This window comes from Ptiloglossa arizonensis, unplaced genomic scaffold (genome assembly GCF_051014685.1).
Source record: "Ptiloglossa arizonensis isolate GNS036 unplaced genomic scaffold, iyPtiAriz1_principal scaffold0217, whole genome shotgun sequence".
NCBI lineage: Eukaryota > Metazoa > Arthropoda > Insecta > Hymenoptera > Colletidae > Ptiloglossa > Ptiloglossa arizonensis.
The window spans coordinates 264,398-280,621 of NW_027478587.1; positions in this window are offsets into that span (position 1 = coordinate 264,398).

The window sequence follows — 16,224 nt, forward strand, 5'->3', positions numbered from 1 at the left end:
TGGGACTTTGAAACTTTCGGCACGTATCGAACAGTTCTTCTCTATTATCTCGAGAACGGACACGACGACCGTACACTTTGAGCACACAGCAGCGTGTTTTAGCATGCCAGCTACACGGTGGTGTGCCTAACGTGTGGATAGCTCGAAATTTTCGTTCCGGACCGATGTGACCGGGAAACAACACGCCGCTGGGACTTTGAAACTTTCGGCACGTATCGAACAGTTCTTCTCTATTATCTCGAGAACGGACACGACGACCGTACACTTTGAGCACACAGCAGCGTGTTTTAGCATGCCAGCTACACGGTGGTGTGCCTAACGTGTGGATAGCTCGAAATTTTCGTTCCGGACCGATGTGACCGGGAAGCAACACGCCGCTGGGACTTTGAAACTTTCGGCACGTATCGAACAGTTCTTCTCTATTATCTCGAGAACGGACACGACGACCGTACACTTTGAGCACACAGCAGCGTGTTTTAGCATGCCAGCTACACGGTGGTGTGCCTAACGTGTGGATAGCTCGAGATTTTCGTTCCGGACCGATGTGACCGGGAAGCATCACGCCGCTGGGACTTTGAAACTTTCGGCACGTATCGAACAGTTCTTCTCTATTATCTCGAGAACGGACACGACGACCGTACACTTTGAGCACACAGCAGCGTGTTTTAGCATGCCAGCTACACGGTGGTGTGCCTAACGTGTGGATAGCTCGAAATTTTCGTTCCGGACCGATGTGACCGGGAAGCAACACGCCGCTGGGACTTTGAAACTTTCGGCACGTATCGAACAGTTCTTCTCTATTATCTCGAGAACGGACACGACGACCGTACACTTTGAGCACACAGCAGCGTGTTTTAGCATGCCAGCTACACGGTGGTGTGCCTAACGTGTGGATAGCTCGAAATTTTCGTTCCGGACCGATGTGACCGGGAAGCAACACGCCGCTGGGACTTTGAAACTTTCGGCACGTATCGAACAGTTCTTCTCTATTATCTCGAGAACGGACACGACGACCGTACACTTTGAGCACACAGCAGCGTGTTTTAGCATGCCAGCTACACGGTGGTGTGCCTAACGTGTGGATAGCTCGAGATTTTCGTTCCGGACCGATGTGACCGGGAAGCATCACGCCGCTGGGACTTTGAAACTTTCGGCACGTATCGAACAGTTCTTCTCTATTATCTCGAGAACGGACACGACGACCGTACACTTTGAGCACACAGCAGCGTGTTTTAGCATGCCAGCTACACGGTGGTGTGCCTAACGTGTGGATAGCTCGAAATTTTCGTTCCGGACCGATGTGACCGGGAAACAACACGCCGCTGGGACTTTGAAACTTTCGGCACGTATCGAACAGTTCTTCTCTATTATCTCGAGAACGGACACGACGACCGTACACATTGAGCACACAGCAGCGTGTTTTAGCATGCCAGCTACACGGTGGTGTGCCTAACGTGTGGATAGCTCGAAATTTTCGTTCCGGACCGATGTGACCGGGAAGCAACAAGCCGCTGGGACTTTGAAACTTTCGGCACGTATCGAACAGTTCTTCTCTATTATCTCGAGAACGGACACGACGACCGTACACTTTGAGCACACAGCAGCGTGTTTTAGCATGCCAGCTACACGGTGGTGTGCCTAACGTGTGGATAGCTCGAAATTTTCGTTCCGGACCGATGTGACCGGGAAGCAACACGCCGCTGGGACTTTGAAACTTTCGGCACGTATCGAACAGTTCTTCTCTATTATCTCGAGAACGGACACGACGACCGTACACTTTGAGCACACAGCAGCGTGTTTTAGCATGCCAGCTACACGGTGGTGTGCCTAACGTGTGGATAGCTCGAAATTTTCGTTCCGGACCGATGTGACCGGGAAGCAACACGCCGCTGGGACTTTGAAACTTTCGGCACGTATCGAACAGTTCTTCTCTATTATCTCGAGAACGGACACGACGACCGTACACTTTGAGCACACAGCAGCGTGTTTTAGCATGCCAGCTACACGGTGGTGTGCCTAACGTGTGGATAGCTCGAAATTTTCGTTCCGGACCGATGTGACCGGGAAGCAACACGCCGCTGGGACTTTTTTTTTTTTTTTTTTTTTTTTTTTTTTTTTAACGTGGGGGAAATCTTCGAAAGACCCCCCCGCCGCCTGGGGAGGGGCGGGGGGAGTGTGGGATTCCCCGCGCCCGGAAGGAAACCCATCGGGCGCGGGACCTACCCACTAAAACCCACCACGGTGGCCATCCTCGCACTATGCAGGGGGAGCACCTGGGACCGAAGACATCATAACATCAGGTGCTCCCCCGTGCAGGGCTCTCGCGCCCGTGTCCTCCCGTTCCAGGGAAGGGAGGGGGTACTTCACCCTCCCTTCCCTGTTTTCTCCTCGGCGCTCTGGCGCCCGACGTCGGAGCAGGGCCACACTGCTCCGACGTCCCACTCCCGGGGGCCGCCCGAGGGCGGCCGCGAGTCCCACACTCGCGACCGCCCACGGCCCCCATAGCCGCGCCGGGGGCACGGCCCTGGGACCGTGCCGTCGGCGCGGCCGCACCCCGGCTCGTACGCTCCCGAGGGCGGCTCTGGCCTCTCCGCCCTCGAGAGCGTCGCCGTCCCTTACTCTACCCACCCCTCAGACGACGGGCGGTGGCACGAGCCTCAAGGGCTACGCACCCCCGCCCGCCGCTCTCAGGGTGGCCTCCCCGGCCCTTCCGGAGGCCCACCCGCCCCCGGCCTCGGACGCGCCGCTGGGACTTTGAAACTTTCGGCACGTATCGAACAGTTCTTCTCTATTATCTCGAGAACGGACACGACGACCGTACACTTTGAGCACACAGCAGCGTGTTTTAGCATGCCAGCTACACGGTGGTGTGCCTAACGTGTGGATAGCTCGAGATTTTCGTTCCGGACCGATGTGACCGGGAAGCACACGCCGCTGGGACTTTGAAACTTTCGGCACGTATCGAACAGTTCTTCTCTATTATCTCGAGAACGGACACGACGACCGTACACTTTGAGCACACAGCAGCGTGTTTTAGCATGCCAGCTACACGGTGGTGTGCCTAACGTGTGGATAGCTCGAAATTTTCGTTCCGGACCGATGTGACCGGGAAACAACACGCCGCTGGGACTTTGAAACTTTCGGCACGTATCGAACAGTTCTTCTCTATTATCTCGAGAACGGACACGACGACCGTACACTTTGAGCACACAGCAGCGTGTTTTAGCATGCCAGCTACACGGTGGTGTGCCTAACGTGTGGATAGCTCGAAATTTTCGTTCCGGACCGATGTGACCGGGAAGCAACACGCCGCTGGGACTTTGAAACTTTCGGCACGTATCGAACAGTTCTTCTCTATTATCTCGAGAACGGACACGACGACCGTACACTTTGAGCACACAGCAGCGTGTTTTAGCATGCCAGCTACACGGTGGTGTGCCTAACGTGTGGATAGCTCGAAATTTTCGTTCCGGACCGATGTGACCGGGAAACAACACGCCGCTGGGACTTTGAAACTTTCGGCACGTATCGAACAGTTCTTCTCTATTATCTCGAGAACGGACACGACGACCGTACACTTTGAGCACACAGCAGCGTGTTTTAGCATGCCAGCTACACGGTGGTGTGCCTAACGTGTGGATAGCTCGAAATTTTCGTTCCGGACCGATGTGACCGGGAAGCAACACGCCGCTGGGACTTTGAAACTTTCGGCACGTATCGAACAGTTCTTCTCTATTATCTCGAGAACGGACACGACGACCGTACACTTTGAGCACACAGCAGCGTGTTTTAGCATGCCAGCTACACGGTGGTGTGCCTAACGTGTGGATAGCTCGAGATTTTCGTTCCGGACCGATGTGACCGGGAAGCATCACGCCGCTGGGACTTTGAAACTTTCGGCACGTATCGAACAGTTCTTCTCTATTATCTCGAGAACGGACACGACGACCGTACACTTTGAGCACACAGCAGCGTGTTTTAGCATGCCAGCTACACGGTGGTGTGCCTAACGTGTGGATAGCTCGAAATTTTCGTTCCGGACCGATGTGACCGGGAAGCAACACGCCGCTGGGACTTTGAAACTTTCGGCACGTATCGAACAGTTCTTCTCTATTATCTCGAGAACGGACACGACGACCGTACACTTTGAGCACACAGCAGCGTGTTTTAGCATGCCAGCTACACGGTGGTGTGCCTAACGTGTGGATAGCTCGAAATTTTCGTTCCGGACCGATGTGACCGGGAAGCAACACGCCGCTGGGACTTTGAAACTTTCGGCACGTATCGAACAGTTCTTCTCTATTATCTCGAGAACGGACACGACGACCGTACACTTTGAGCACACAGCAGCGTGTTTTAGCATGCCAGCTACACGGTGGTGTGCCTAACGTGTGGATAGCTCGAAATTTTCGTTCCGGACCGATGTGACCGGGAAACATCACGCCGCTGGGACTTTGAAACTTTCGGCACGTATCGAACAGTTCTTCTCTATTATCTCGAGAACGGACACGACGACCGTACACTTTGAGCACACAGCAGCGTGTTTTAGCATGCCAGCTACACGGTGGTGTGCCTAACGTGTGGATAGCTCGAAATTTTCGTTCCGGACCGATGTGACCGGGAAGCAACACGCCGCTGGGACTTTGAAACTTTCGGCACGTATCGAACAGTTCTTCTCTATTATCTCGAGAACGGACACGACGACCGTACACTTTGAGCACACAGCAGCGTGTTTTAGCATGCCAGCTACACGGTGGTGTGCCTAACGTGTGGATAGCTCGAAATTTTCGTTCCGGACCGATGTGACCGGGAAGCAACAAGCCGCTGGGACTTTGAAACTTTCGGCACGTATCGAACAGTTCTTCTCTATTATCTCGAGAACGGACACGACGACCGTACACTTTGAGCACACAGCAGCGTGTTTTAGCATGCCAGCTACACGGTGGTGTGCCTAACGTGTGGATAGCTCGAAATTTTCGTTCCGGACCGATGTGACCGGGAAGCAACACGCCGCTGGGACTTTGAAACTTTCGGCACGTATCGAACAGTTCTTCTCTATTATCTCGAGAACGGACACGACGACCGTACACTTTGAGCACACAGCAGCGTGTTTTAGCATGCCAGCTACACGGTGGTGTGCCTAACGTGTGGATAGCTCGAAATTTTCGTTCCGGACCGATGTGACCGGGAAGCAACACGCCGCTGGGACTTTGAAACTTTCGGCACGTATCGAACAGTTCTTCTCTATTATCTCGAGAACGGACACGACGACCGTACACTTTGAGCACACAGCAGCGTGTTTTAGCATGCCAGCTACACGGTGGTGTGCCTAACGTGTGGATAGCTCGAAATTTTCGTTCCGGACCGATGTGACCGGGAAGCAACACGCCGCTGGGACTTTGAAACTTTCGGCACGTATCGAACAGTTCTTCTCTATTATCTCGAGAACGGACACGACGACCGTACACTTTGAGCACACAGCAGCGTGTTTTAGCATGCCAGCTACACGGTGGTGTGCCTAACGTGTGGATAGCTCGAGATTTTCGTTCCGGACCGATGTGACCGGGAAGCACACGCCGCTGGGACTTTGAAACTTTCGGCACGTATCGAACAGTTCTTCTCTATTATCTCGAGAACGGACACGACGACCGTACACTTTGAGCACACAGCAGCGTGTTTTAGCATGCCAGCTACACGGTGGTGTGCCTAACGTGTGGATAGCTCGAAATTTTCGTTCCGGACCGATGTGACCGGGAAACAACACGCCGCTGGGACTTTGAAACTTTCGGCACGTATCGAACAGTTCTTCTCTATTATCTCGAGAACGGACACGACGACCGTACACTTTGAGCACACAGCAGCGTGTTTTAGCATGCCAGCTACACGGTGGTGTGCCTAACGTGTGGATAGCTCGAAATTTTCGTTCCGGACCGATGTGACCGGGAAGCAACACGCCGCTGGGACTTTGAAACTTTCGGCACGTATCGAACAGTTCTTCTCTATTATCTCGAGAACGGACACGACGACCGTACACTTTGAGCACACAGCAGCGTGTTTTAGCATGCCAGCTACACGGTGGTGTGCCTAACGTGTGGATAGCTCGAAATTTTCGTTCCGGACCGATGTGACCGGGAAACAACACGCCGCTGGGACTTTGAAACTTTCGGCACGTATCGAACAGTTCTTCTCTATTATCTCGAGAACGGACACGACGACCGTACACTTTGAGCACACAGCAGCGTGTTTTAGCATGCCAGCTACACGGTGGTGTGCCTAACGTGTGGATAGCTCGAAATTTTCGTTCCGGACCGATGTGACCGGGAAGCAACACGCCGCTGGGACTTTGAAACTTTCGGCACGTATCGAACAGTTCTTCTCTATTATCTCGAGAACGGACACGACGACCGTACACTTTGAGCACACAGCAGCGTGTTTTAGCATGCCAGCTACACGGTGGTGTGCCTAACGTGTGGATAGCTCGAGATTTTCGTTCCGGACCGATGTGACCGGGAAGCATCACGCCGCTGGGACTTTGAAACTTTCGGCACGTATCGAACAGTTCTTCTCTATTATCTCGAGAACGGACACGACGACCGTACACTTTGAGCACACAGCAGCGTGTTTTAGCATGCCAGCTACACGGTGGTGTGCCTAACGTGTGGATAGCTCGAAATTTTCGTTCCGGACCGATGTGACCGGGAAGCAACACGCCGCTGGGACTTTGAAACTTTCGGCACGTATCGAACAGTTCTTCTCTATTATCTCGAGAACGGACACGACGACCGTACACTTTGAGCACACAGCAGCGTGTTTTAGCATGCCAGCTACACGGTGGTGTGCCTAACGTGTGGATAGCTCGAAATTTTCGTTCCGGACCGATGTGACCGGGAAGCAACACGCCGCTGGGACTTTGAAACTTTCGGCACGTATCGAACAGTTCTTCTCTATTATCTCGAGAACGGACACGACGACCGTACACTTTGAGCACACAGCAGCGTGTTTTAGCATGCCAGCTACACGGTGGTGTGCCTAACGTGTGGATAGCTCGAAATTTTCGTTCCGGACCGATGTGACCGGGAAACATCACGCCGCTGGGACTTTGAAACTTTCGGCACGTATCGAACAGTTCTTCTCTATTATCTCGAGAACGGACACGACGACCGTACACTTTGAGCACACAGCAGCGTGTTTTAGCATGCCAGCTACACGGTGGTGTGCCTAACGTGTGGATAGCTCGAAATTTTCGTTCCGGACCGATGTGACCGGGAAGCAACACGCCGCTGGGACTTTGAAACTTTCGGCACGTATCGAACAGTTCTTCTCTATTATCTCGAGAACGGACACGACGACCGTACACTTTGAGCACACAGCAGCGTGTTTTAGCATGCCAGCTACACGGTGGTGTGCCTAACGTGTGGATAGCTCGAGATTTTCGTTCCGGACCGATGTGACCGGGAAGCATCACGCCGCTGGGACTTTGAAACTTTCGGCACGTATCGAACAGTTCTTCTCTATTATCTCGAGAACGGACACGACGACCGTACACTTTGAGCACACAGCAGCGTGTTTTAGCATGCCAGCTACACGGTGGTGTGCCTAACGTGTGGATAGCTCGAAATTTTCGTTCCGGACCGATGTGACCGGGAAACAACACGCCGCTGGGACTTTGAAACTTTCGGCACGTATCGAACAGTTCTTCTCTATTATCTCGAGAACGGACACGACGACCGTACACTTTGAGCACACAGCAGCGTGTTTTAGCATGCCAGCTACACGGTGGTGTGCCTAACGTGTGGATAGCTCGAAATTTTCGTTCCGGACCGATGTGACCGGGAAGCAACAAGCCGCTGGGACTTTGAAACTTTCGGCACGTATCGAACAGTTCTTCTCTATTATCTCGAGAACGGACACGACGACCGTACACTTTGAGCACACAGCAGCGTGTTTTAGCATGCCAGCTACACGGTGGTGTGCCTAACGTGTGGATAGCTCGAAATTTTCGTTCCGGACCGATGTGACCGGGAAGCAACACGCCGCTGGGACTTTGAAACTTTCGGCACGTATCGAACAGTTCTTCTCTATTATCTCGAGAACGGACACGACGACCGTACACTTTGAGCACACAGCAGCGTGTTTTAGCATGCCAGCTACACGGTGGTGTGCCTAACGTGTGGATAGCTCGAAATTTTCGTTCCGGACCGATGTGACCGGGAAGCAACACGCCGCTGGGACTTTGAAACTTTCGGCACGTATCGAACAGTTCTTCTCTATTATCTCGAGAACGGACACGACGACCGTACACTTTGAGCACACAGCAGCGTGTTTTAGCATGCCAGCTACACGGTGGTGTGCCTAACGTGTGGATAGCTCGAAATTTTCGTTCCGGACCGATGTGACCGGGAAGCAACACGCCGCTGGGACTTTGAAACTTTCGGCACGTATCGAACAGTTCTTCTCTATTATCTCGAGAACGGACACGACGACCGTACACTTTGAGCACACAGCAGCGTGTTTTAGCATGCCAGCTACACGGTGGTGTGCCTAACGTGTGGATAGCTCGAGATTTTCGTTCCGGACCGATGTGACCGGGAAGCATCACGCCGCTGGGACTTTGAAACTTTCGGCACGTATCGAACAGTTCTTCTCTATTATCTCGAGAACGGACACGACGACCGTACACTTTGAGCACACAGCAGCGTGTTTTAGCATGCCAGCTACACGGTGGTGTGCCTAACGTGTGGATAGCTCGAAATTTTCGTTCCGGACCGATGTGACCGGGAAGCAACACGCCGCTGGGACTTTGAAACTTTCGGCACGTATCGAACAGTTCTTCTCTATTATCTCGAGAACGGACACGACGACCGTACACTTTGAGCACACAGCAGCGTGTTTTAGCATGCCAGCTACACGGTGGTGTGCCTAACGTGTGGATAGCTCGAAATTTTCGTTCCGGACCGATGTGACCGGGAAGCAACACGCCGCTGGGACTTTGAAACTTTCGGCACGTATCGAACAGTTCTTCTCTATTATCTCGAGAACGGACACGACGACCGTACACTTTGAGCACACAGCAGCGTGTTTTAGCATGCCAGCTACACGGTGGTGTGCCTAACGTGTGGATAGCTCGAGATTTTCGTTCCGGACCGATGTGACCGGGAAGCATCACGCCGCTGGGACTTTGAAACTTTCGGCACGTATCGAACAGTTCTTCTCTATTATCTCGAGAACGGACACGACGACCGTACACTTTGAGCACACAGCAGCGTGTTTTAGCATGCCAGCTACACGGTGGTGTGCCTAACGTGTGGATAGCTCGAAATTTTCGTTCCGGACCGATGTGACCGGGAAACAACACGCCGCTGGGACTTTGAAACTTTCGGCACGTATCGAACAGTTCTTCTCTATTATCTCGAGAACGGACACGACGACCGTACACTTTGAGCACACAGCAGCGTGTTTTAGCATGCCAGCTACACGGTGGTGTGTCTAACGTGTGGATAGCTCGAAATTTTCGTTCCGGACCGATGTGACCGGGAAGCAACAAGCCGCTGGGACTTTGAAACTTTCGGCACGTATCGAACAGTTCTTCTCTATTATCTCGAGAACGGACACGACGACCGTACACTTTGAGCACACAGCAGCGTGTTTTAGCATGCCAGCTACACGGTGGTGTGCCTAACGTGTGGATAGCTCGAAATTTTCGTTCCGGACCGATGTGACCGGGAAGCAACACGCCGCTGGGACTTTGAAACTTTCGGCACGTATCGAACAGTTCTTCTCTATTATCTCGAGAACGGACACGACGACCGTACACTTTGAGCACACAGCAGCGTGTTTTAGCATGCCAGCTACACGGTGGTGTGCCTAACGTGTGGATAGCTCGAAATTTTCGTTCCGGACCGATGTGACCGGGAAGCAACACGCCGCTGGGACTTTGAAACTTTCGGCACGTATCGAACAGTTCTTCTCTATTATCTCGAGAACGGACACGACGACCGTACACTTTGAGCACACAGCAGCGTGTTTTAGCATGCCAGCTACACGGTGGTGTGCCTAACGTGTGGATAGCTCGAAATTTTCGTTCCGGACCGATGTGACCGGGAAGCAACACGCCGCTGGGACTTTGAAACTTTCGGCACGTATCGAACAGTTCTTCTCTATTATCTCGAGAACGGACACGACGACCGTACACTTTGAGCACACAGCAGCGTGTTTTAGCATGCCAGCTACACGGTGGTGTGCCTAACGTGTGGATAGCTCGAGATTTTCGTTCCGGACCGATGTGACCGGGAAGCATCACGCCGCTGGGACTTTGAAACTTTCGGCACGTATCGAACAGTTCTTCTCTATTATCTCGAGAACGGACACGACGACCGTACACTTTGAGCACACAGCAGCGTGTTTTAGCATGCCAGCTACACGGTGGTGTGCCTAACGTGTGGATAGCTCGAAATTTTCGTTCCGGACCGATGTGACCGGGAAGCAACACGCCGCTGGGACTTTGAAACTTTCGGCACGTATCGAACAGTTCTTCTCTATTATCTCGAGAACGGACACGACGACCGTACACTTTGAGCACACAGCAGCGTGTTTTAGCATGCCAGCTACACGGTGGTGTGCCTAACGTGTGGATAGCTCGAAATTTTCGTTCCGGACCGATGTGACCGGGAAGCAACACGCCGCTGGGACTTTGAAACTTTCGGCACGTATCGAACAGTTCTTCTCTATTATCTCGAGAACGGACACGACGACCGTACACTTTGAGCACACAGCAGCGTGTTTTAGCATGCCAGCTACACGGTGGTGTGCCTAACGTGTGGATAGCTCGAGATTTTCGTTCCGGACCGATGTGACCGGGAAGCATCACGCCGCTGGGACTTTGAAACTTTCGGCACGTATCGAACAGTTCTTCTCTATTATCTCGAGAACGGACACGACGACCGTACACTTTGAGCACACAGCAGCGTGTTTTAGCATGCCAGCTACACGGTGGTGTGCCTAACGTGTGGATAGCTCGAGATTTTCGTTCCGGACCGATGTGACCGGGAAGCAACACGCCGCTGGGACTTTGAAACTTTCGGCACGTATCGAACAGTTCTTCTCTATTATCTCGAGAACGGACACGACGACCGTACACTTTGAGCACACAGCAGCGTGTTTTAGCATGCCAGCTACACGGTGGTGTGCCTAACGTGTGGATAGCTCGAAATTTTCGTTCCGGACCGATGTGACCGGGAAGCAACACGCCGCTGGGACTTTGAAACTTTCGGCACGTATCGAACAGTTCTTCTCTATTATCTCGAGAACGGACACGACGACCGTACACTTTGAGCACACAGCAGCGTGTTTTAGCATGCCAGCTACACGGTGGTGTGCCTAACGTGTGGATAGCTCGAGATTTTCGTTCCGGACCGATGTGACCGGGAAGCAACACGCCGCTGGGACTTTGAAACTTTCGGCACGTATCGAACAGTTCTTCTCTATTATCTCGAGAACGGACACGACGACCGTACACTTTGAGCACACAGCAGCGTGTTTTAGCATGCCAGCTACACGGTGGTGTGCCTAACGTGTGGATAGCTCGAAATTTTCGTTCCGGACCGATGTGACCGGGAAGCAACACGCCGCTGGACTTTTTTTTTTTTTTTTTTTTTTTTTTTTTTTTTTTAACGTGGGGGAAATCTTCGAAAGACCCCCCCGCCGCCTGGGGAGGGGCGGGGGGAGTGTGGGATTCCCCGCGCCCGGAAGGAAACCCATCGGGCGCGGGACCTACCCACTAAAACCCACCACGGTGGCCATCCTCGCACTATGCAGGGGGAGCACCTGGGACCGAAGACATCATAACATCAGGTGCTCCCCCGTGCAGGGCTCTCGCGCCCGTGTCCTCCCGTTCCAGGGAAGGGAGGGGGTACTTCACCCTCCCTTCCCTGTTTTCTCCTCGGCGCTCTGGCGCCCGACGTCGGAGCAGGGCCACACTGCTCCGACGTCCCACTCCCGGGGGCCGCCCGAGGGCGGCCGCGAGTCCCACACTCGCGACCGCCCACGGCCCCCATAGCCGCGCCGGGGGCACGGCCCTGGGACCGTGCCGTCGGCGCGGCCGCACCCCGGCTCGTACGCTCCCGAGGGCGGCTCTGGCCTCTCTGCCCTCGAGAGCGTCGCCGTCCCTTACTCTACCCACCCCTCAGACGACGGGCGGTGGCACGAGCCTCAAGGGCTACGCACCCCCGCCCGCCGCTCTCAGGGTGGCCTCCCCGGCCCTTCCGGAGGCCCACCCGCCCCCGGCCTCGGACGGGGCCTCGCTCGCGGTCTCCCGCTCTCGCGAATGCGGCTCGCGGCCTCCTTCTGCGAGATTACCTCCTCGCAGAAGGAGGCCACGGCCCGCCACTTCGTCTCGCTGCCGAGCATGGCCTGTACCACGCCCGGCAGCGATAGGTCCGCCCCAATCACGGCCGTGAGGACACGGCGCTCCACCCCCCAGGCCGGACACACCTCGAGGGCGTGTTGCGCCGTGTCCTCGTCCGCTGGACAGTGCCAGCAGCGCGCCGCCTCTTCCACACCGATCCGGCACAGGTACTGACCGAAGCATCCGTGCCCGGACAGCACCTGCACCAACCGGTAGGTGAGTGAGCCGAAGCGCCTACCCAGCCACTCAAACAGGACCGGCCGGATAGCCCGGACAGTCCTCTGGCCGAACAACGGCTCGGCCAGCCGCTGCTGCCAAAGCTGCAGCATGGACTCCCGGGCCTGGCGCCTCAGGGCCTCCACCTCGCATCCCGCCAGGACCACCCCATCCTCGCGGGCGCGCATGCGGCCCTCGTAGAAAGCCGCATGCGCGCCCGCGATCAAGTCCGCCGGGGGTAGCCCTGACAGGACGCTCGCCGCCTCATACGAAACGGTCCGGTACCCCCGGGCGATCCGCAGTGCAAGCCGCCTTTGAACCCGGCGCAGCAATACCTTGCTGCGCCGGGAGGCGGCCAGGTCGCCCGCCCAAACGGGGGCCCCGTATAGGGCCACCGAGTGGACCATTCCCGCGTAGAGGCGGCGAACCCGGTCACTCGGGCCCCGCAGGTTGGGGAGGATACGGCCCAAAGCGCCAACTATCCCCTCCAACCGCGGGGCCAGGGCCCGGAAATGGCCCTCGAAGCGCCAGTGGCTGTCGAGGTGAAGTCCCAGATATTTCATCTGAGACCTCACCTCGACGTCTGTCTCACCCACCCGGATCAGGGGGGGAGGCGGCTCTCCCCGGGGTCTATACATCCCGAGTACCTCGGTTTTGTGGAGAGCCACCTCCAAACCGATCCCCCTGATCCGGGAGACGACGCGCCGGACACCGTCCTCGGCGGCCCGAACAGCCCCCCTCCAGTCCCCCCCGACGGCCAACAACAAGGTGTCGTCCGCATAACATGTCAGACTGACGCCGTCGGGGAGGTCTTCGGCCCGCAGGACGGTGTCGTACCCGAGGTTCCACAGCAGGGGTCCTAACACCGACCCCTGCGGAACCCCGGAGTACACCGCTCTCCTCTCCGTCCCGCACCGGCCCGGATACTCGATCCACCTGTCGCGGAGGTAGTCCTCGACGACTGCCCTAAGGTAGGCGCGGACTCGATGTTCCTCAAGCCCCCGCCTAATCGCCGCCCAGGGTAGGGTGTTAAACGCATTGGCGATGTCCAAGGACACCGCCAATGCCACCCCACCCCGGGAGACCGCCGAGGCCGAGAGGGACCGGACGCGTCGAATCGCGTCGATCGTCGACCGGCCCTCCCGGAACCCGAACTGACACTCCGCCAGCCCGGGCCCACCCCGCGACAGGTGCCCGACGATGCGGGCCGCCACGACTCTTTCTAGGAGCTTGCCCACATCGTCGAGCAGGCAAATCGGCCGGTACGCGGACGGAGAGTCCGCGGGCCTACCCTCTTTCCGGAGGAGGACCATTCGGGCCACCTTCCATGCGGAGGGGAATCGCCCGGCCTCCAGGCAGCGGTCGAATAGCTCCCGGAGGCCGTCACCCAGGACGTCCGCGGCCAAGACCAAGACTCGGCCGGGCACTCCCGAAGGACCCGGGGCAGTATCCTTCGCCCCGAGTCTTCGGATGGCCGCGGCTAGCTCCCCAGCCGAGACCCCCAGCTCCGCGGACCAGGTGGTCGGGTCCGCAGAGGGACGTGGCCCGCTCTCCCCCACGATCGGGAAGAGCGTGTCGACCACGTCCCTCAAGAGCTGGGGGTCGAGACCCTCGGTGATCGGGGGGGCCCATGGCCGGAGTTTATTCAGAACTATCCGGTATGGGCGCCCCCATGGATCCCGCTCGAGGGTCTCGAGGAGCTCCTTCCAGCTCTGGGCCTTGGCCCGTTTGATGGCGACCTGCAGAGCCCTCTTTCCCGCGCGATAGGACTCGTACAGTTCCGCCGCCCTAGCCCGCGCGCCGTCGTCGCCGTTCCGTCCGGCCCGACGACGCGCGCGGGTGTACTGGCGTCGGGCCCGGACGCATGCTGTCCGCAATTCCCCGATTTCGCCCGACCACCAGTACACCGCCCGACGAGGAGACCGCGGCCCGGCCCGGGGCATCGCCGCGTCGCAAATGCGCGCGACGGCGCTCCCGAGCCGAGCCACGGCCTCCTCCAGGTCGGGCAGCCTGGTCTCCCGTCGAGGCCAGGTTTCGGCTAGAGCGGCTGCCACCAGGACGTCCTTGTCAAGGCGCCGAAGCGCCCATCTGCGTGGTGGTGGTGGGGCGCTACCCGCTCCCGGGCGGAGGTGTCGGTGCGGGGCCGCGGCGGCCTCGGGGGAGGTCAAGACCACGCGGATATACCGGTGGTCCGATAATGTCTCCTCCCCCACCACCACGTCCCACCCGGACACCATACGTGCGGCGCCGGGGGATCCAAACGTCAAATCCACTATGGACCCTCCCCCGCGCCGCACGCACGTCAGCTCCGACCCCCGGTTAATCAACCGGAGGTCGAAGCCCGCCGCCCAGTCGCCCAGAGCCTCGCCCCTCCGATTGGTCCTGGGGGACCCCCATGCCACAGACCAGGCATTGAAGTCCCCCAGGACCAGCACCGGCCGGGGTGCAATCCTTGTGAGGCACGCCCCCACCCCGGCCAAGTACTGCTCGAAGGCAGCAAGGCCGCAGTTGGGCGAAACGTAGCACCCCACCACGGCGACTCCCCCCCACTGGACGGCGACGAATCCCGCCCCGTTCTCCAGTAAGGAGAACGGAGGGGACCCGTCACCGCCCTGCCACACAGCCGCCACCAAGCCGCCCGCATCCCCCATCCAATGCGGATGGTCGGGGACGCGGTACGGCTCGGCGGCGACTGCCAGACCACCCCCCCACTCCGCCAGCGTCTGACACATCAGGTCCTGCGCTGCACGGCAGTGGTTGAGGTTGGCCTGCAGGAGGAGGCGGGGAGCCATTATTTGATGGCCTCCTCACCGCCTCCTGGTGGCACCTCCGTAAGGACGGCGGCGGGGCCGATGTCCACCTCCATCGCAGACACCAACGCCGTCGCCGCCTCCGACCTCTTCCTTGCGGCCGTCGCGTCGGTCGCGGCCAGGTCCGCGGGCGCCGCGGCGCTCGCAGCTGGGGCCGCTCTCACCGGCGCCGGGAGCGGCCCCGGCGCCCCCCTCCTCTGCCCTCGTCGGGATGGGGGGGTACATTGCTTCCCCCCCATTCGGTGCGCGGCGGGTCTCCCCATGTCCGCACACAGCGGGCACTTGGGGGCCGCCGCGCAGTGGCTCGCGCGGTGGCCTTCGGCACCGCAGCGGTAACAAGCACCGCTGCGGTCCACCGCGGAGGTGCACCGCTGCCTGACATGGCCCGTCTCCAGGCAGCGGTAGCACTGGAGTGGGCGTTGGGCGAGGACCTCGATCCTCGCCGACACCCACCCCACCACGATCCTCCCGACTGCTTCTAACTTCCGGGCAGCCGGAAGAGGGCACCGTGCCCACACCGCTCCCAGGCCGGAGGAGGACCGCCGGACCTCCCCGGTCCGGATGTCCCCCTCAGAGCAGCCACCGGCCTGGGCCAGCGCCCTGGCCACCTCCTCCCGGGTGACCGAGTCGTCCAGCCCACAAACGCGCAGCTCCGCGCTCTTTGTGGGCCGGGCGACCCTGACACCCCGGGGTGCCAAGGCCTCGCCCAGCTTTTCGGCCAGTCGGTCCGCCCTGGCTGCGTTGTCGGGGCCGCTCACGCGCAGCATGAGCGCCCCCGTCACCGCCCATCTCGGG